Below are 22,297 nucleotides of genomic sequence, written 5' to 3'. Positions count from 1 at the left end.
TTGTTAAGGTCCCTGGGCACTGTGGCTTGCACCTGTCATCCCAGCTACTAGGGAGGCTAAGCTGGGAGGATTGTCAGAAGTTTGAGATGAATATGGAGTACATAGTGAGATCCCATCTCTAAAAAACCCCCTGAAATCAGAGAATTGTCAAGGTCATCAAAAACAAAGATGGTATTAGGAAGTTGTCACATCCCAGAGAGGCTGAGGAGACCTGATGACTAAATGCATTGTGCTTCCCTGAATGAGATGTTGGAAGAGGAAAGGGACACAAGGGGAAATTATTGAAATCTCAACAATTTAATATTGAGTTTAATTAATAATGATTACCAGTCTTGGTAGCTTAGTTGTGACAAATGTACCATGATAATTAGCATAAGGAGTTTAGCAACAGGGGAAACTGAGTGAAAGGTATATAGAATATTTCTGTATTATTTTTGCAATGGAAAGTCAACCTAAAATTATTCTCAAATAAAAAGTTTATTTGAAAAAATATACAGTGTTCCATCTCTTTGTCAATTAAGAAATGTAAAGGGTGAAAATCTCTCCAAGTCACATTATTATCCCTGGGCACATTTTACAACATTATCATTATCTGGGAGGGATTCCCCAGTCTCCCAATATAAGACATGCTGAGAAAAATGGGTATTTGTGAGATCAACTTGCATTAAAACTTATTTGAAGTACATGTGTTCAAAAAGAAACAGAGCAAGATAGGCAAGAATTCTTAGAGTTAAGGTTCCCAGCAGGTTTTCATCTGACGATTTGATGTGACAATGCTGGAATATTTCCTCAGACACCTCAGGATCTGGGAGAAGGCCATTAGAGTTCAATGTTTCGATTGTTTTCGTAAAACCTAATCTCATAATTGGGAGAAATGTTCCCTCACAAAACTGAAGAAGAGAAATTCTATTCAACGGGCAAGCTAAGCACAGTATTATGGGATGCAAAGGCCCTGACCTGAGAGGGAACAGGCCTGGGTTTTAGGCACAGCTCGGGCAAGCAATGGTGCTGCCTCCTTATCTAGACCACAAAAGGAGGACTGTGGATAGTTTATTTTCTCCTTCTGGCTTTAATATGTTAGGGTTCATTTTCTAGACAGTTGAACTGTGTTCAGGGCATGCCATTTCTTTATAAGAATGAATATTTGCTGAGCCAAGAGGAATTTCTAAACACTGATTTAACATAACTGTGTTTTGAAAGGCAATTTACTTTTCAAACTAATGAGTTTGGATGGATCAGCCTACAGTGGCGTATGTTTTTTAGAGAATTAACCAATCTATCCATCTCTTCTTTTAGTTTTACTTGTATCAGCTGAGTTACTTCTAGAGAAAGTGTGTGTGTGTGTGTGTGTGTGTGTTTCTTTTCCGGAGTTTCTCTCTAAAGTGCACCTTGCTTAAATTCTGTCTGCTGCTGAATACTGCCCACAGACAGCCAGGCCTCAGCTGCTTCTCTCTTCCCAGAAAGAAGGAAAACAGCTTCACTCATTTATTCATTCTGACAATTGCTTCCTTAGTCATTGATTTCTTTCTTCACATACTCAAACATGCAGAGAGAACTACATTTGGCTAGTTAGTAGTTGCTATCAAAAAGCTCACAGTAGGAAAAAGAAAAAAACAAAGAAAAAATATAATTCAGTATAATTAAAAATGTATGGAAGGTGATGGGAAGCCTATAAAATAACTAATCCAGCTCAAGAATGTCAACCTTGTTCCTGCCTCAAGGCCTTTGTCCTGGCTGTTTCCTTGGTCTGAAACTTTCTTCCTCAGATAGCCATGGCTTGTTCTGCAGCTTAAATCAGTTTTCAGCTCAAAATTCACCCTAGAGAGAAGCCTTTCTCTACTCCAGGGTCTCTCCCTTATTCTATTTCATTTTTCTTCAGTGACATTATATTAACATACTTAGTTGTTTATTTATCATCCGTCTGCCCATTCGTTGTTAGACTCCCAGAGGGCAGAAGCTTCTATTCTATTGGCTACAAGATCCTGGGGATTTAGGCCAGTGTTTTGTAAATATTTGTTAAATGACAGACTGAATGAAAGAATGAATGCTGAGTGACACGTGGAGGCTTCCCGGAGGAGGTGGCAATTTAGCTGAACAATTGCAAGTATGAATAAGAGTCACCAAGACCCGGGTATAGAGAAAACAGGAATTCTAGGTGGAAGAGCACATGAGTAGAGGCCTGTACAGATGAGAGCAAGTGGAATGTTCCCCAGACTGCACAGTTTGGTGTTGCTTGAGCTTGGTATGAGATGGTGATGGGATTGGGCAGCCATGAGGCAGAAGTCAGCAGGGTCAACCACATATGGCTGTGTAGGCCAAGCAAGGAAGAGAGCTGCCTTGGGAGAGGATAAAGTGCCAAGGAAGAACCCAGCCAGTAGCTGGGGGACTTTGCAGAATTCCTTCCTCTTCCCAGACCTAATTCTGGCTTTTTAAAAAAATTCCCAGTAACTCTAATTTCCCACTGTTGGCTTTCCTCTAGACTAGGGCATTTTAAGGTTTTTTGACTATTACTTACTGTAGGAAATACCTTAAATATCTTGTCCATTTTGCAGATATCAATAGACCATAAATAAATAGGAAGATATAGACACTTGATCTTCACTACTAGAAGTGCACTCTATTTTCTATTCTGTTCTGTCCTATCCTATCCTATTTTATCCTAATCTTCTATCCCTTCTCATTCTATTCCTTCTTATTCTATTCTGTTCCATTCCATTCTAATCAATTCTCATGAGTGCTGATTGTTCTGATTTCTCTACACACCTGTAACTAGGTCATGATGTAAATATATACATATATATGAATATATATATATATATTTTTTTAACTGAGGATTATGTTTTCTACAAGTCTAAGCAATGCTTGCCTACAGCACACAGCCCAGACTCAGACACTTCTGCATCAGAAAGCACACCCCAGGCAAATGGCCCCTGACACTAAGATCACTCAGATCCCATGCTGGGAGAGTTCTGTGGTGAAGAACTGGGAATCCAGTTAATGGTCCTCGCCTTCAGCAGCCAGTGCTTCAGGAGTGGGCTGCCTCCTGACGATGTGCTTCAGAGCACAACAGTAGTTATCTTTCAAAGCAGAGTTTTATTAAGTGAGTTCTTAAAATGACCTGGATTCCAGGCAGGAAGCCTCAGGGGACATGTGTGAATGTCTTGTGAAGATCATCACTGCTGATACTGGTTATCCCAGCGAAAGGCATTTAGCAGGCTTGCATGTGCCTGGTGTGGCTGGAATGTGCCTGGTTTATGGGTTGTTGATGTTAATTTGTGGGAGGGAAGATGGATTTTTGAAATAAATCTTTTCCCAAAGCAATCAGAAGCCCTTTAGATTGCCCATGCTGAGGGCAAAGGCAGAGTGCTGATGGGAAAGGGCACAGAATTGTGCCCCAGAAGACATGAAATTGAGTCTAAAACTGTCTGTTTGTGTGACCATGAACAAGTTTAACCTCTTCATGTTTACTTTCCTTACAAATGAAACAGGTGTCAAAATACCCTCTCTTGACTCCACAGAGATATTTTAGGAATCAGAACACTGTGCACGTCAAAGTACTTTGTAGTGCCCAAAATGCTTACACAAATGATAATTGTTTGTATTGAGTATGGTGCATAATTAACAAAAAGTCTTCTCAACAATAATAAACCTACCATCCTTTTTTTTTTTTTTTGAGACAGAGTCTCACTCTCTTGCCCTTGGTACAGTGCTATAACATCATAGCTCACAGCAACCTCAAACCCTTGGGCTCAAGTGATCCTCTTTGCCTCAACCTCCTGAGTAGCTGAGACTACATGTACCTGCCACGACGCCCAGCTAGGTTTTCTGTTTTTAGAGACATCTCACTCTTGTTCAGGCTGGTCTGGAACTCCTGAGCTCAGGGGATCCGCCCACCTCTGCCTCCCAGAGTGCCAGCATTACAGGCGTGAGCCACCATGCCCTGCCACCATCTTGCAGTTGAGAAAACAGACCCCAGTGAGTTTAAAAACAGACAAATAAAGCAGAGCAAAAGGTGATGAAGCTAGAATTCAAACCCAGGCCATTCTAGTTCTAAAGTTCTTGCTGTGAGGCGCAATGCTGTGCGGCAGATAATTCGGAGAAGGTATGCGCTCCAGGCGGGTGCTCTCGATGAACGGCCTTCTTGCCTGTCTCTTAATATTCACAATGGCTGGTTCAGAGAATGTGCCTGATTTGAATCCCTTGCAAATAAATACTCTCACTTATTCTCCTCTTCTTCTCTTTCTCTGGGACTTAAAATTATTATTATATTTTTTTAAATTAAAACTATTCTATCATGCAGGTTAGCTCACTATAGTATTTGGAGTAGAAATAAACGAGCAAAATCTGCCCTAGATTTAGAGATAAAATTTGTTCAAGTTGAAAAGTGTATAACTAATGAAAAGCCTGTTTTGTTCATTTTGAAGTATGGGCACCTACAAGGTACTATTGCCATTAAGAAATCACACAGAAAGGCTCACATTGCTATTGCACCAGCACCACTAAAATAAATCTGACCACAGAGATTGGTATCCTAACTAGTGGAGTCACATCTGGCTCAATTTGGGACCAGCACGTGTCGAGTTTCTTCCCTTGGCCCGAGTCCAGCTAGACATAAATCATAGATTCCTAATCTAGAGTTTTACTGGTACTTATTAGGCGCACTCTCCAGGGGAAGTCACTGTATTAGTGTTCTAGGACTGCCATAATGAAGTACCACGAACTAGGTGGCGTGGACAGGAGAAGTTTATTACCGCATAATTAGGGACCAAGGTCAATGTGTCAGTAGGGCTGTTATTTTTCTCTCCTTAGCCATTTCCCTCCCTCCCTCCCTCCCTTCCTCCCTTACTTCCTTTTTTCCTTCCTTCCTTCCTGACAAAGTCTCACTCCATTGCCCAGGCTAGAGTGTGCCATGGCATGACCCAGCTCATAGCAACCTCAAACTCCTGAATTCAAGCAATCCTCCTGCCTTAGCCTCCCCAGTAGCTGGGACTAGAGGCGTGCCAATTTTTTTTTTTTTTTTTTTTTTGGTAGAGATGGGGTCTCTATCTTTCTCAGGCTGGGCTCAAACTCCTGAGCTCAGGGGATCCTCCCAACTCGGCCTCGCAGATGTTAGGAGTCCTCTTCTCTTTACGTGTTTTCTCTCTGTGTGTCTGTGTCCTAATCTGCTCTTACGCGGACCCTAAATCACACCGGATTAGGAACCTCATTTAACCTTCATTATCTGGAGACTTCAACACCTAAGTTTGAAGGAACAGGACAAACTTTGATCTCTAGCAGTCATAAAATAGAAATGAGACTAAAATGATGCCAGTGAGATGCATAAGTGACACTTTCTGTTTTCATAAAATCCGGGGATGTGGAATTGCAAGGGAGGCAGAAATAAAATTCTTTAGTTTTGTGTATTTTTTACTTTCAGAAAATAAATTTATTTTAATTTCTTTTCCTGTTTCTATTCTCATACTCAAAAATCTCATTCAGAGAGAGAAGGGAAGGGAGGGGGGATATGGGAAGACTTTTCCACCTAGGTCTTTGTGGAGCTAAGTTTACATTTTGAGGGTACATTTTGTTAGATTGTGTCCCCTGAGGGTAGATGCAGAGACTGGATTAGACATGGAAGGGATGCAAGGAAATGCTCATGAAATAGAGCGGAGGAACTGGGAAAGGCGGGAAGAGCCTTCAGACCACAATGCAGACCCGATACTGTGCAGAAAAGGAAGAAGGACCAGAACTGAGCAGGAGAAATCACAGCCTGGAGCACTTCTCAGATAGGGTCTGCCAAGGCTACGGGAGCCCTTGAGCCAACATTGCCTTGGGCACAGGAATGAGCCTGATTAATAGGTTCACTGAGCTCTGAGTGGAGCAGGAGTGGGAGCAGCCCACCGAGAGTGTGCCGTTGGTGTGACGGTATTTGTGGCTCCAGAGAGTGGCCCCTGGACCGCAGGTCAGTCATGCTCCTGCAGCAGAGGTGGCTCAGGGCTGCTGCCATCCATGAGTACAGTCCCTGCACCCTGTGAACTGTATGCTTAACTCCCAGAAACTGCCTGACTTATCCTAAATAGCTGCATCATTTTCCATTCCCACTAGCAATATATGAGAGTTCCAGTTTCTCTGTATGTTCTGCTTTGCTTTGTTTGTTGTTTTAATTTTAGCCGTTCTGTTAAATGTGTCCTCATAATTCATGGTACTTTCAATTTGTATTTCCCTAATGAATAAACATAGGCAGAGTCTTTTCATGTGCTTATTTTCCATCTGCAGCTCTCCTTTGGTGAAGTGACTGGTCAAATCTTTTCCCCATTAAAAAGAATAGGATCATTATATTATTATTAAGCATGTGAGTTCTTTATATATTCTGGATAGAGGTATTTAGTAGATAATGTGTTTTGTGAATATTTCTCCTAGTGTCCTTCCTTTTTATGCTTTTATGTCCTAGTTAGTGTCAGGGAGTAGAAATTTTAAAACTTTTTTGTTTTGTTTTGTTTTTTTGCAGTTTTTGGCCGGGGCCGGGTTTGAACCCACCACCTCCAGCATATGGGGAGAATCAAAAATTGATTCTCACTGTATAAAAGATTTAAACTTAAGACATGAAACTATAAAAACACTAGAAGAGAGTGCAGGGAAACACTTGAAGAAATTGGCCTTGGAGAATATTTTATGAGGAGGACCCCCCTCCCCAAGCATTTGAAGCAACACCAAAAATCCATTACTGGGATCTGATCTAGCTAAAAAGCTTTAGCACAGCCAAGAGCACTGTAAGTAAAACAAACAGACCTTCAGGATGGGAGAAGATTTTTGCAGGTTATGCTTCCAGCAAAGGTCTGATAACTAGAATCTACAGTGAACTTAAACTAATCAATAAGAAAAGAATAAATGACCCCATTTCTATGTGGGCAAGAGATTTGAACAGAAATTTCTCTGATGAAGACAGGTGCATGGCCTACAAACACATGAAAAAATGCTCATCATCCTTAATCATCAGAGAAATGCAAATCAAAACCACTTTGAGATATCATCTAACTCCATAAGATTAGCCCACATCACACAATCCCAAAACTATAGATGTTGGCATGGATGTGGAGAGAAGGGAACGCTTCTACACTACTGGTGGGAATGCAAGCTAATACGACCTTTTTGGAAAGAAGTTTGGAGAACACTCAAGGAACTAAAAGTAGATCTACCATTCAATCCTGCAATTCCTCTACTAGGTATATACCCAGATGATCAAAAATCATTTTACAACAAAGAAATTTGCACCAGAATGTTTATTGCAGCCCAATTCATAATAGCCAAGACATGGAAACAGCCCAAGTGCCCATCGACCCATGAATGGATTAACAAATTGTGGTATATGTATACCATGGAATACTATGCAGCCATAAAAAGATGGAGACTTCACATCTTTTTATGTTTACCTGGATGGAGCTGGAGCATATTCTTCTTAGAAAAGTATCTCAAGAATGGAAAAAATAGTATCCAATGTACTCAATACTACTATGAATACTACTATAAAATCAATATATAATCAACTATACATTCATATGAATGGCAAAACATAACTATAGTTCAGAAAGTAGAAGGGAAGAGGAGAGAGAGGGGAGGAGAGGGGGGATATAGGAGGAGGGAGAATATTTGGGGGGACCTCACCTAATGTGCATGATGCAATGGTACATTTCAAAACTATTAAGAAATGAGTATAATTGTGATGGATGTGTTACTTAGTTCAATTTAAGCATTTCACGTTGTATATCGCAACAGTACCCTGAACTCCATAAGTGCATCAATGTACAAAAAAAGAAAGACTTTTGATCCATGAACACAGACAGCATACCTCTTCATTTCTATAAATCGTCTTTAATCTATTTCATTAAAATTTTATAGCTCTCAGCACATAAATCTTATAAATATTCTGTTCGATTTAGCCTGACAAAATTTGGATTTATTCATGTTTTCAATGCTATGTTTAACTTAAATTTAATAAAAATATTAATTTTATTTTCCAATTGTTTTTGCTGTCATATAGAAAAGTCTTTGGCTTTTGTATATTGATTTTGTATCCTATGCACTTTCTAAACTCACTTTTTTTCATTCTAGTATCATTTTTGAGGCTTCTTTAGAAGTTTTAACAGAGGCAATTACAGGACCAGTAGATTTTAATTCTTGCTTTATACTCTGTGTGCCTTTCATTTCTTTCTCCTACCTTACACTATGTAGAGGTTCTGGTATAACGAGACATTGAAATGAGAAGAGCAGATGTCCTCGCCTTGTTCTTAGTTGTAGGGGAGACCATTCAGTCATTCACCCCTTAGTATGGTATCAGTTGTAGATTTCTTTCAGATGCTCTTTATCAGGTCAAGGAATTTGCTTCATGAAAAGTATTTTGTGAAATACTTTTCTCCATCTGATCATATAAGGTTTTTTGGGGGAGGGAGTCTGTTAACTATGGTGAATCACATTGATTGATTTCTACATACACCCTTATTGTCATACAATTCAAATACCTTTAGAATATCCCATTCAGAATATTCAATTCGCTTGCTTGGCATTTGTCACCACAGTTAATTTTAGGATATTTGTATCACTCCAAAAAGAAAGTTCATACCCTTTGGCTTTTGATTACACCCCGCCCTCCCATTTTCCTCTTCTCTGAGAAACCACAAACTTAGTTTCCATCTCCATAGTTTTTCCTGTTCTGGACATGTATGTAAGTGGAATCATGTAGTACGCAATGTATGTGATCTTCTGTGACTGGCATCTTTTACTTACCACTATATGGAAAATTTATGCGTTTTGTAGTGTGTGTCAGTACTATTTCTTTTTGTGACCAAATAGTATTTCTTTGGATGAGTATACTATAATTTTAATTTATTCTTCAGTTTATCCATTCATCAGTTGATAGACTTTCATTCTATCTCTTGCTTCTCTATCACTAGAAATATCTGTGTACAGGTTTTGTGTGGACATCTATTTTCAGTTCTCTTGGATGTATACCTAGAAGTGGAATTGTTGGATTGTGTGGTAACTCTGTGTCTAACCATTTGAGAGACTGCCAGGCTACCGTGCAAAGTACCACCATTTGACACCTCATCGTGTGTGTATCATGCTTCTAATTTCTCTACTTCTTTGTCAACATTATCATTTGATTTTCTGGTTCTGGCCATCCTAGAGGGTATGAAGTGCTGTCTTAGTGTGATTTAAATTTGCATTTTCTTGATGACTAATGATATTGAGCACTTTTTCATGTACTTATTAGCATTTGTGAAACTTCATTAAAGAAATATCTATTTATTTTTAAAAATTGAGTTGTCTTTTTATTATACATTTATTATGAACGTTACTTTATATTTTGGATACAAGCCCCTTATTAGAAATATGATTTACAAATATTTTATTCCATTCTATGGGTGGCCATTTTATTTTCTTGATGGTATCCTTTGAAAAGATTTTTAATTTTCATAAAGTTCAGTTAATTTATTTTGGTTTTGTTGCTTATTTTGGTTTTATATCTAAAAATCCTTTGCCAAATTTGATTTACCTCTATGCTTTCTTCTAAGAATTTTATAGTTCTAGCTCTTACATTGTAGATTTTTGCTCCATTTCAAGTTAATTTTTGTATATGGTGTGAGGTAAGGGTCCTACTTCACTCTTTTGCATCTGGCTATCCGCTGTCCCAGCACCATTTGTTGTAGCCATTCCTCTTTAAATGGTTTTGAAATTCTTGTCAAAAATCAGTTGACCACAGACACGTGGTTTTATTTCTGGACTCTTAATTCTATTCTATCAATCTATAATGGCTACTTTAGTGCAATACCACATCATCTTGATTTCTGTTGCTTTGTAATAGGTTTTGAAATTGGGACGTGTAAGCCCTCCTACTTCATTCTTTTTCAAGGTTATTTTGACTTTTGTAGGTCTCTTGCAATTCCATATGAATTTTAAAATTAGCTGGTTAATTTCTATAAAGAAGTCAGGTAGGATTTTGATAGGGATTTTGCTGAATCTGTAAATCAATTTAGGTAGTATTATAATCTTAACAATATTATCATAAGTCTTCTGATTCATGAACATGAGATATTTTTCCATTGATTTATATCTTTGATTTCTTTCAATAAGATTTTGTAGTTTTCAGGGTATATGTTTTGTACTTCTTTTAAATGCATTCCTAAATATTTTATTCTTTTCGATGTTACTGTACATGGAGTTATTTTCTTAAGTTCATTTTTGGATTGTTCACTGCAAGCATATAAGAATACAAATGATTTTTCTTTTTTTTTTTTTGGTTTTTGGCCGGGGCCGGGTTTGAACCCGCCACCTCTGGCATATGGGACCGGCGCCCTACTCCTTGAGCCACAGGCGCCGCCCTACAAATGATTTTTCATATCTTGATCTTGTGTCCTGCAACCTGCTAAACTCATTTATTACTTCTAGTAGTTTTAGTGAATTTCTTATGATTTTCTATGTATACGATTATGTAAGCTAAAAATAGTTTTATTTTTGTATTTCCCATCGGGATGACTTTTATTTATTTTTCTGGACTATGTTCTGGCTAGAGTGTTGTAGACAATCTTATAATTTTCCTGATCTTATGGAAAGAGTACCCAATCTTTATTATTAAGTATGATGTTAGCTATAAATTTTTCATAAATGCCCTTTATTGGGTTTCCAATAAAATGAAATGAAAATTCATTTGAAAGTGAAATCAATGAAAGTTTCCTTCCATTTCTAGTTATTTGAATATTTTTATCATGAAAGAATGTGGGGCTCTCTCAAATGTTCTTTTAGTTTCTTGAGAAGATGGCGTAACTTTTTAAAATTTTATTGATATAATGTATTACACTAATTAATGTTTTAATGTTAAAACAATGCTGAATTCCTGAGATAAGCCTCATTTGGTCGTGGTATATCAATCTTTTTGTACCTTGCTGGATTTGGTTTGCTTTGTAGATGTTTAACCAACCTTGCATTCTGAGGAACAACTTCATTTGGCTATAATACTGTTACCATTTTCATCTGTTACTAAATTTATATCCTAATATTTTCTTATAATTTTTATTATATTAAAAATATTACTGGGGGATACTGGTTGGTAGTTGTCTTTTATTATTATGTTTGTATTTGGTTTTATTATCATGTCTGCATTTGTTTGGTAGGGCTGCCCTCAAAAAATGAGTTTAAAAATGTTTCCTCCTCTTCCTTTTCTTAAGAAAACTTTGTGTTGAATTTTTATTATTCCTTCTAAAACATTTGACAGAGTTCATAAGTGAACTCTGATTCACTGGTAAAAATGTAATTTAGAATTCAACAACTTTTATTAGGTAATAGACTGTTGAACTTAACCTATTTCTTCTTTAGTAAACTTGGATAGCTTGTGTCTTTCAAGGGATTTGTTCATTTATCTGTCATCAGATTAATTGGCAAAAAATTGTCTAAAATATTCCTGATTATCCATTTCATGTTTACTGGAGCTGTAATAATGTTTCCTCTTTCATTCCTGATGTTGGCCATTTGTGTTTTCTCTTTTTTTGTTTGATGAGAGTTCTTAGAGCAGTGGTTCTCAATCTTCCTAATGCTGTGACCCTTTAATACAGTTCCTCATGTTGTGATGACCCCCAACCATAAAATTATTTTCATTGCTACTTAATAACTATAATTTTGCTACAGTTATGAATCATAATGTAAGTATATGATATGCAGGATGTATTTAGGCAACCCCTGTGAAAGGGTCTTTCGACACCCAAAAGGGTCACAACCCACAGGTTGAGAACCGTTGGGTTAGAGGCTTATCAACTTTATTGATAAAGTCCATAATGAGCACATATGACAGCTTTTAACTTGTAATCTAAATTGGTCTTTAAGTAATCAATTGCTGAAGTGTGAATGAAGACCAATAAGGAATTTGGTTCCAAAGATTAGCCACCAGCTATGACAATGATGATAATTATAAGTATCATTATAATAAATAAGGCTTAGTGTATAGTACGTTCAGTCCTTGTGGTCAATATGGATTACACTATAATTACTTTCATTTGATATTACAAATATAAAAATAAGATAATAAGCACCTCCAAACTTACCTTAAGCACAAAATGGATCTGCATAAGTTACCATATGCTATGTCTGTTTTCCATTCACTGCTATTTGGACATGGGTGTTATAGGCAGGGAGCATTTCTTGAGGAGAGTTGCTGAAAAATGGTATTGGTATACCATTTAGTAATATCTTACTCAGGTGTCAGGATCAAAAACCAGCAAGTGAGTTGAAAACTAGTTAGTGGTCTATAATCCCTCTTCTCAAACTGTGTAGTCAGATATGTTTGAAACTCAGGAGTTTCATACTTTACAATGCTGATAAAGATGCATGTGTTTCTCCTGGTTGATACCTTTGGTAGGGTCTGTGACAGTGTTCCATAGCATATCATTTTTGTGTGTGTGGAAAATGATGACCATAAATAATCTCATAGTATGTACTGCCAAATGAGTTATTCAAAATGCCAGTCTTCAAAGATCTTTTGCATTTCAAGATTATAAATAAAAAAGGACTGTAAGCGTATATGCCAAAATTGCCTATGAAAAATATTCTAAATCTCCCATAAAATATGGTATATTGATTTTGTTATAGTATCCCATTTTCCCACTGAGTCTAATGCAGCCAATTGTTCCTCCAGAATAGAACAGATTGCTGTAGCTTTAGTTGAGCACCAGATGAATTAATTGGCTTGCATTTAGGGCTCGTGTTTGAATGAAAATTATGCTTTTCTCTTTTTATTTCTTTGGCCAAGCTTGTGTAGCTGAATTTGGGCAGATTGAATCAACGTATATTTGATACAGCTCTACTATAGAATACTTACTTGAATAATGTTACATGAGCCAATAAGAAAAGACAGGAATAAAAATAAACACTAGTGCCAAAGTATAGGCTCCCTAATCAGCAACACATTTATATGAAGTTAAAATGTATGCAGAGAGACAGCAGAAGATGATATATTCTGAGGTCTGCACAAAAAATAAGTCAATGTGGCAAGACAAGTTAATGAATGGGTGGTATCCAATATGTTAACACTTCTGAGTTTTTGCATTGTAGTTTTTTTTAAATAATTCAAAATCTATTTTTTAGAAAATAAAATTTGTATCAAATCCTAAGGGTGCACAAAATAGTTTGGTTATCTCCATGGTTTATTCTAGATGTAGAAAACAACACAGCACCAACACAAAAACAACACATTCATCATAATTAACATAAGTAACATTCTTTTTTTTTTTTAATTTTTTTATTAAATCATAACTGTATACAATGATATGATTATGGGGCATCATACACTCACTTCATAAACCATTTGACACATTTTTATCACAGTGGTTAACATAGCCTTTCCGGCGTTATCTCAGTTACTGTGCCAAAACATTTACATTCTACATTTACCAAGTTTCGCAAATACCCCTGTAATATGCACCACAGGTGTGATCCCACCGATTCCCCTCCCTCTACCCACCCCCCCCTTTCCCACTTCCCCCTATTGTTAAGTTGTAGCTGGGTTATAGCTTTCATGTGAGAGTCCCAAATTAGTTTCATAGTAGGGCTGTGTACATTGGGTATTTTTTCTTCCATTCTTGGGATACTTTACTAAGAAGAATATGTTCCAGCTCCATCCATGTAAACATGAAAGAGGTAAAGTCTCCATCTTTCTTTAAGACTGCATAGTATTCCATGGTATACATATACCACAATTTATTAATCCATTCGTGGATCGATGGGCACTTGGGCTTTTTCCATGACTTAGCTATTATGAATTGGGCTGCAATAAACATTCTGGTACAAATATCTTTGTTATGTTGTGATTTTTGGTCTTCTGGGTATATGCCCAGCAGAGGAATTACAGGATTGAATGGCAGATCTATTTTTAGATCTCTGAGTGTTCTCCATATATCTTTCCAAAAGGAATGTATTAATTTGCATTCCCACCAGCAGTGCAGAAGTGTTCCCTTTTCTCCGCATCCACGCCAACATCTCTGGTCTTGAGATTTTGTGATATAGGCTAGTCTCATTGGAGTTACATGATATCTCAAAGTAGTTTTGATTTGCATTTCTCTGATGATTAAAGATGATGAGCATTTTTTCATATGTCTGAAGGCCGTGCGCCTGTCTTCTTCAGAGAAGTTTCTCTTCAAATCCCTTGCCCAGCCTGCGATGGGATCCCTTGTTTTTTTCTTGCTGATGCGTTTGAGTTCTCTGTGGATTCTGGTTATTAAACCTTTGTCAGAGTTATACCCTGCAAATATCTTCTCCCATTCTGAGGGCTGTCTGCTTGCTCTGCTTACTGTGTTCTTAGCTGTGCAGAAGCTTTTTAGTTTGATCAAGTCCCAGTAGTGTATTTTTGAAGCTGCTTCAATTGCCCGGGGGGTTCTCCTCATGAAATACTCACCCAGACCAATTTCTTCAAGGGTTTTCCCTGCATTCTCCTCTAGTATTTTTATAGTTTCATGTCTTAAGTTTAAATCTTTAATCCAATGAGAGTCTATCTTAGTTAATGGTGAAAGGTGTGGGTCCAATTTCAGTCTTCTGCAGGTTGCCAGCCAGTTCACCCAGCACCATTTGTTAAATAGGGAATCTTTTCCCCACTGAATGTTTTTAATTGGCTTGTCAAAAATCAAATAGCGGTAAGTAGCTGGATTCATCTCTTGGTTCTCTATTCTATTCCAGATATCTACTTCTCTGTTTTTGTGCCAATACCATGCTGTTTTGATCACTATCGATTTGTAGTAAAGTCTGAGGTCTGGTAGTGTGATTCCTCCTGTTTTGTTTTTATTTCTGAGTAATGTCTTGGCTATTCGAGGTTTTTTCTGATTCCATATAAAACGAAGTAATGTTTTTTCAAGATCTTTAAAATATGACAGTGGAGCTTTAATAGGGAGTGCGTTGAAATTATAAATTGCTTTGGGTAGTATGGACATTTTGATAATGTTGATTCTTCCTAGCCATGAGCATGGTATGTTTTTCCATTTGTTAACATTTTCAGCTATTTCTTTTCTTAGAGTTTCATAGTTCTCTTTATAGAGATCTTTCACGTCTTTTGTTAGGTAAATTCCCAAATATTTCATCTTCTTTGGCACTACTGTGAATGGGATAGAGTCCTTAACTGCTTTTTCAATTTGACTGTTGTTGGTGTATATAAAGGCTACCGATTTATGAATGTTGATTTTGTAACCTGAGACGTTGCTGTATTCCTTGATCACTTCTAGGAGTTTTGTAGTAGAGTCCCTAGTGTTTTCCAGATACACAATCATATCATCTGCAAAGAGCGAGAGTTTGATCTCTTCTGACCCTATATGGATACCCTTGATCGCCTTTTCTTCCCTAATTGCGGTGGCTAAAACTTCCATTACAATGTTGAAAAGCAATGGAGACAATGGGCAGCCTTGTCTGGTTCCTGATCTGAGTGGAAATGATTCCAATTTAACTCCATTCAATATGATATTGGCTGTGGGTTTGCTGTAGATAGCCTCTATCAGTTTAAGAAAAGTCCCTTCTAGACCAATTTTCTTGAGTGTTCTGATCATGAAGGGATGCTGGATATTATCAAAAGCTTTTTCTGCATCAATTGAGAGAATCATATGGTCTTTGTTTTTTAATTTGTTTATGTGCTGAATTACATTTATAGATTTACGTATATTGAACCAGCCTTGAGACCCTGGGATAAAACCAACTTGGTCATGATGTATAATTTGTTTGATGTGTTGCTGGATTCTGTTTGTTAGGATCTTGTTGAATATTTTTGCATCTATATTCATTAGTGATATTGGTCTATAATTTTCTTTTCTTGTTGGGTCTTTTCCTGGTTTGGGGATCAGGGTGATATTTGCTTCATAGAACGTGTTGGGTAGTCTTCCTTCTTTTTCTACATTTTGGAACAGGTTGAGTAATATAGGTACTAATTCCTCTTTAAAGGTTTGGTAGAATTCTGACGTGAAACCATCTGGTCCCGGGCTTTTCTTTTTAGGGAGGTTTTGTATAGTTGATGCTATTTCGGAACTTGATATGGGTCTGTTCAACATTTCCACTTGATTCTGGTTAAGTCTTGGAAGGTGGCGTGCTTCCAAGTATTGGTCTATTTCCTTCAGATTTTCATATTTCTGAGAATAAAGTTTCTTGTAATATTCATTAAGGATTTTTTGGATTTCTGATGAGTCTGTGGTTATTTCGTCTTTGTTGTTTCTGATTGATGATATTAGAGATTTTACTCTTTTTTTCCTGATTAGGTTGGCCAGAGGTTTATCTATTTTATTGACCTTTTCAAAAAACCAGCTTTTTGATTTATTGATCTGTTGTATTATTCTTTTGTTTTCAATTTCATTTAATTCTGCTCTAATTTTGGTTATTTCTTTTCTTCTACTGGGTTTGGGGTTGGAATGTTCTTCCTTTTCCAGTTGCGTGAGATGTCCCATTAAGTTGTTAACTTCCTCTCTTTCCGTTCTCTTGAGGAAGGCTTGCAGTGCTATAAATTTCCCTCTTAGAACTGCCTTTGCAGTGTCCCAGAGGTTCTGATAGCTTGTGTCTTCATTGTCATTTTGTTCCAAAAAATTGGTGATTTCTTTCTTAATCTCATCTCTGACCCAGCTATCATTCAGCATAAGGTAATTTAACTTCCATGTTTTTGTATGGGTATGCAGATTCCTGTTGTTACTCAATTCAAGTTTTATTCCATGATGGTCCGAGAAGATGCATGGAATAATTTCTATTCCTTTAAATTTACTGAGGTTAGACTTGTGACCTAAAATGTGATCAATTTTGGAGTAAGTTCCGTGGGCTGATGAGAAGTATGTGTATTCAGTTTTGTTGGGATGAAATGTTCTGTAGATGTCTGCTAAATCTAAATATTGGATGGTTAGGTTTAAATCTAAGATTTCTTTGCTCAGCTTCTTTCTGGAGGATCGATCCAACACTGCCAAGGGAGTGTTGAAATCTCCAACGATTATGGAGCTGGAGGAAATCAAGTTACTCATGTCTGTTAGAGTTTCTCTTATAAATTGAGGTGCATTCTGGTTGGGTGCATAGATATTAATAATTGAGATCTCGTCATATTGAGTATTACCCTTAACAAATATGAAGTGACCATTCTTGTCCTTCCTTACTTTTGATGGTTTAAAGCCTACTGTATCTGCAAATAAAATTGCAACACCTGCTTTTTTCTGATTACCATTTGCCTGAAATATGGATGACCATCTTTTCACCCTGAGTCTGTATTTGTCTTTTAAGTTGAGATGTGACTCTTGTATGCAACAAATATCTGGCTTGAATTTTTGTAACCAGTCAGCTAACCTATGCCTCTTTAGAGGACAGTTTAAGCCATTCACATTGATGGAGAGTATTGATAAGTCTGGTGGAATTTTGGGTATCGAGTTTTTCAAAGGTCCAGTGGACATTTTTAATCCTTTCGCCAGTGTGGAAGTTGGAGTTTGATCCGAAGTTTCTGAGTGAGTTTACTTTTGTGGTATAGGATTGGGTTGGTCATTGTGGAGGATAGGTCTGAGAACATCCTGAAGAGCTGGTTTACTTATGGCAAATTTTTTCAACATATGAATGTCATTGAAGTATTTAATTTCTCCATCATAGATGAAACTCAGTTTAGCTGGATACAAGATCTTGGGTTGAAAGTTTTTTTGCTTTAGGAGATTAAAAGTTGATGACCAGCCTCTTCTTGCTTGAAAAGTTTCAGCAGAGAGATCTGCAGTTATTCTAATATTCTTACCTTTGTAAGAATAGTTTTCTTTCGCCGGGCTGCTTTGAGAATCTTCTCTTTCATGTTAACTTTAGTGAAGCTAATTATGATATGTCTGGGAGATGACTTATTGGGGTTGAATCGTGCTGGGGTTCTGAAGCTGTCTGCTATCTGAATTTCAGATTCTCTAGGCATGTCTGGAAAATTTTCTTTCATAATTTCATGTAGAAGGGCCTCTGTGTCCTTGGCAGCCACTTCATCATTCTCCGAAATTCCTATAACCCTTATGTTGTTTTTTTTCGAATTATCTGAGAGCTCTCTGAGTGAGTGATCCGTTTTTGCTCTCCATTTCTCTTCCTCTTTGAGAGATTGGGAGCGTTCGAAGACTTTATCTTCAATATCAGAAATCCTTTCTTCTGCTTGCTCCATTCTGTTACTGAGGGATTCTACTGTATTTTTCATATCTTTGAGGGCTGTAAGTTCTTGTTTCAGTGTGTCTAAGTCTTTGGTGGTTTTGTCTTTAAATTCGTTAAATTCTTGAGACAATTTTTGAATTTCTCCTCGAATTCCTAATTCCATTTTATTAATCTTGTCTGCAAACCAAATTCTGGATTCGACTTCTGACATCTCAGCCAGTTGTTTATGAATGGGATCTTCAATCACATCTGCCGTATCTTTTCTTGGGGGGGTTGATCTATTCTGGTTATTCATGTTACCAGAGTTTTTCCGCTGGTTCCGCCCCATGGTTTACTCCCTTTGGTTTTTCCCCTGGGGTTTTATCGAGGGCCCGTACAGTGTTGTGGCCTGAGAAACTGGGGCCCTGTCTGGTGTGGTGGAGCAAAGTGGTTCTGTCTTGTTTTCAGCTGGTTTCTGTTCGATCCTATTGCAACTTCTACTCTGGCTTGAAGTCTCAGCTGTGTGGAAAAGTCAGCAATTAAGTCACCCTGCCTGCCCACCTCTGGCCCCAGTTGGAAAAGGAGAATCAAACCTTCCTACAATCGCACACCCAGGGCACCGCCTGAAGAGTCCTCAGTCTATTAGCCCAGTTCAAAAGGTCCGAATCAACTGTCTCAATCGGCACTTGTCTCAGGTGGAAGGGTTCAAGAGGTCTCTGGGAACTGGATCACAGGGGCCTGGTGACTCCTCTGACACAGCTCACCCCAGTGCAGCGTGGAGTCAGGAGGAGCCACCCAGCAAACAGAGCAGTCTGGGAAGGTTGACGTCTCCTTCCCCACTTTGCCCCTCCATTGGACCCAGTCACTGGTATCTCTGCAGATGGCTAACCCAGTTGCCTGCAGTAAACAGACACTCCAGGGGTTTGCACCTGCCTGAATCGCAAGGAAGTCTGCCAGGCCCCCGCAGACTGCCGCTATCTAGCAGGAGGAGATGGGGCCTGACATCTTTGAGTGTTTGATGCAGGTGATGGGAAGGAGGTGTTCACTCAGGCTTAGCCCCGTCCCTGATGGATGCTGCTAACAGAACAGAACAGAACAGACAACTTTGTGAGGTTCTGTCTCTGTTCCTGTCGTCGCCTACAGGAGACGGGCTGTTTTGAGTTCAAATGTCTTTGCTGCTGGAGAATTGCGTCTGAACACCTCTCTGGGTTGGCCCCGCCCTGGAGGCTTCCGGGTTTGTGAGCCGTGTCACCGGTGGCCTCCTCTGGTTGCCCAGGGAGACAGGGGGTGTGGCCTCAGAATATCCAGAAGTGAGCGTTCTGCCGTTAAAGAAAAAACGGCTGTTGATCTACCTCCAGGGAACTGCTGCTCTGGTGTGGGCACTCAGGCGACCCTTTTCTCCTCTGTCCCGCGCCCCAGAGTCAGCACTGAGCGGCCGCAGTTTGTGCTGGGTCCACACCCCTTAAGAGATCCCCCAAGAATCAGAACTCTTGGGGGATGGGCCCCCAGACCCCGATTGGGAGTGGGGCGGGGGGAAGCTAGAGTTTCATTCAGTTTCACGCAATACTACGGTCAGGGGAGGGCTCCTGCACTGCACCGCAGGGAAGTGCCGCCAAGGCTTGATTTCCCCTCAGCAGAGTGCCCTCTCCTCGCTCACGTGTCCCAGAGTCAGCGCTGACCTGACGCAGCTCAGGCACTGTGCACTCCCCTCGGGAAATCACCCAAGGAGCCGAACTCCTAGGGGATAGGCCCTCAGACCCCGAGTGAGAGTAGGGGTTCTCAGCTCTCAGCGGGGAGGCCAGAGTCTGATTCAGTCTTAGGCCCCGTATGCCCGGGGAGGGTTGCTGCACTGCACCGCAGGGAAGTGCCGCGAGGCGTGACTCCCCCTAGCCCGGTGCCCTCTCCTCACTCGGCGGCCTCAGAGTCAATGCTGACCAGTCGCAACTCGGGGACTGTCCACTCCCCTCAAGAAATCACCCAAGGAGCCGAACTCCTGGGGGATAGGCCCTCAGACCCCGAGTGAGAGTAGGGGTTCTCAGCTCTCAGCGGGGAGGCCAGAGTCTTATTCAGTCTTGGGCCCCGTATGCCTGGGGAGGGTTGCTGCACTGCACCGCAGGGAAGTGCCGCGAGGCGTGACTCCCCCTCAGCCCGGTGCCCTCTCCTCACTCGGCGGCCTCAGAGTCAATGCTGACCAGTGGCAACTTGGGGACTGTCCACTCCCCTTGAGAAATCACCCAAGGATCCCAAGTCCTGGGGGACAGGCCTCCAGACCTCAGTGGGCGGGAGGGGAGCGCCGGGGATTCAGGGTTGCCGGCAAAGGATTCCCAAAGTTTTATTCAGCCCTATGTCCGGCAGGAGAACACCACGGCACCCCAGTAGGGGAGGTAGGTCCAGTTTTTAGAAGGTCTCTCCCATGGAGTGTAGTGGGAGGGCCTTTAATTTCTGCCCGCTTGTTCAATTGTGGGGCTCTAGAGCCGGTCTCATGCGGGAGGGGGACTCCCGTCCGCTTGGTGGTGGATTTTGTACCTTTTGTTTGCGTCCTTGTGATCACAACTTGCCTCAGCGGTGTTGATGTGCGTTCTTCAGCCTTCTCTCTTGGTGAGGCTCAAGTCCACCAGGATACTTACTAAATTCCTGTCCCTTAACTCTCCTTCTGGACGGGAGCCTTTGTTGAAAGCTGGCTTCAGTCCGCCATCTTGTCTCCCCCATAAGTAACATTCTTTTTTTTTTTTTTTTTTGTAGAGACAGAGTCTCACTTTATGGCCCTCGGTAGAGTGCCGTGGCATCACACAGCTCACAGCAACCTCCAGCTCCTGGGCTTAAGCGATTCTCTTGCCTCAGCCTCCCGAGCAGCTGGGACTATAGGCTCCCACCACAGCACCCAGCTATTTTTTTTTTTGTTGTTGTTGTTGTTGTAGTTTGGCTGGGGCTGGGTTTGAACCCTCCACCCTCGGCATATGGGGCCGGCGCCCTACTCACTGAGCCACAGGCGCCGCCCATAAGTAACATTCTTAAGTACTTACTATGTGTCAAGCACCATTCTATGTGCTTTAGACATATTAATTTATTTAAAATGCACTTATTCTGTCAATAATATTCTGAGCATTTGCTCTGTATTAGGCATTGTTTTACACACTATGGGTAGGGATTTTGTTTCGTAGTGGACATTGGCAATCTTTGGAGACATTTTACATGCTATAACTGAGAAGGTGCTATTGGCATGTGGTGGACAGAAGTCAGGGTTGATGGTAAACCTCTTACAACACACAGGATAGTCTGCTATGACAAAGAATAATCCTGCCCACAGTGTCAATGGCACCAAGGTTGAGAAATTGGGAAACAGACATACAACAGTGTACAAAATAAACAAAATGCATGCCTTCCTGTGATTTATATTTTAATGGTGATAAATAAACCAAGTTAAAAGTAAGTATTGGCTCAGCACCCATAGCACAGTGGTTACATTGCCAGTCACATGCACTGAGGGTGATGGGTTCGAACCTGGCCCAGGCCTGCTAAAAAACGACGACAACTGCAACAAAAAAAAATAGCCGGGCATTGTGGTGAGTGCCTATAGTCTCAGCTACTTGGGAGGCTGAGGCAAGAGAATTGCTTAAGCCCAAGAGTTGAAGTTACTGTGAGCTACGATGCTACAGCACTCTACCAAGGGTAACATAGAGAGACTGTCTCAAAAAAACAAAAAAGTAAGTATTAATCCATTATATTACAAGGTAATGAAAGTTTTATATGAAGAAAAAAACAATTGGGGAAGAATGTTTGTGTGCTTGATGGAGGGTTGGGATTAGAAATTTCAATAGTGTTTAGGGGAAGCTGTACCTAAGGGGTGACTTTGGAGGGAAGCCTTAAAGGAGGTGAGAGATAGGTGTGGATACCTAGGGGAAGGGTAACTTTCAGGCACAGGGAACAGCACAAGGCCAGGCCCAAGTCAAGAACATGCATGTTTTTCTCAAGGAACAGAAAGGGAACCATTGTAACCTGATAGGAGGCTAGGAGGGGACACAAGATTAGAAGAATGGAGAGGAGGAATCCTACAGAGTTTGTAGACCAATGTAAAGATTTGAGTTTACTCTGAGTGGGAAACCATTGCATGGTTCTGAGCAAAGGAAAGTCATGAGCTAATTTGTGTTTTTGAAGTCTCCTGCTGGCCACTGCATAGAGAATTAATCCCAGAAGG

Source organism: Nycticebus coucang, chromosome 13 (genome assembly GCF_027406575.1).
Source record: "Nycticebus coucang isolate mNycCou1 chromosome 13, mNycCou1.pri, whole genome shotgun sequence".
Lineage (NCBI taxonomy): Eukaryota > Metazoa > Chordata > Mammalia > Primates > Lorisidae > Nycticebus > Nycticebus coucang.
This window is presented reverse-complemented; position numbering follows the sequence as displayed.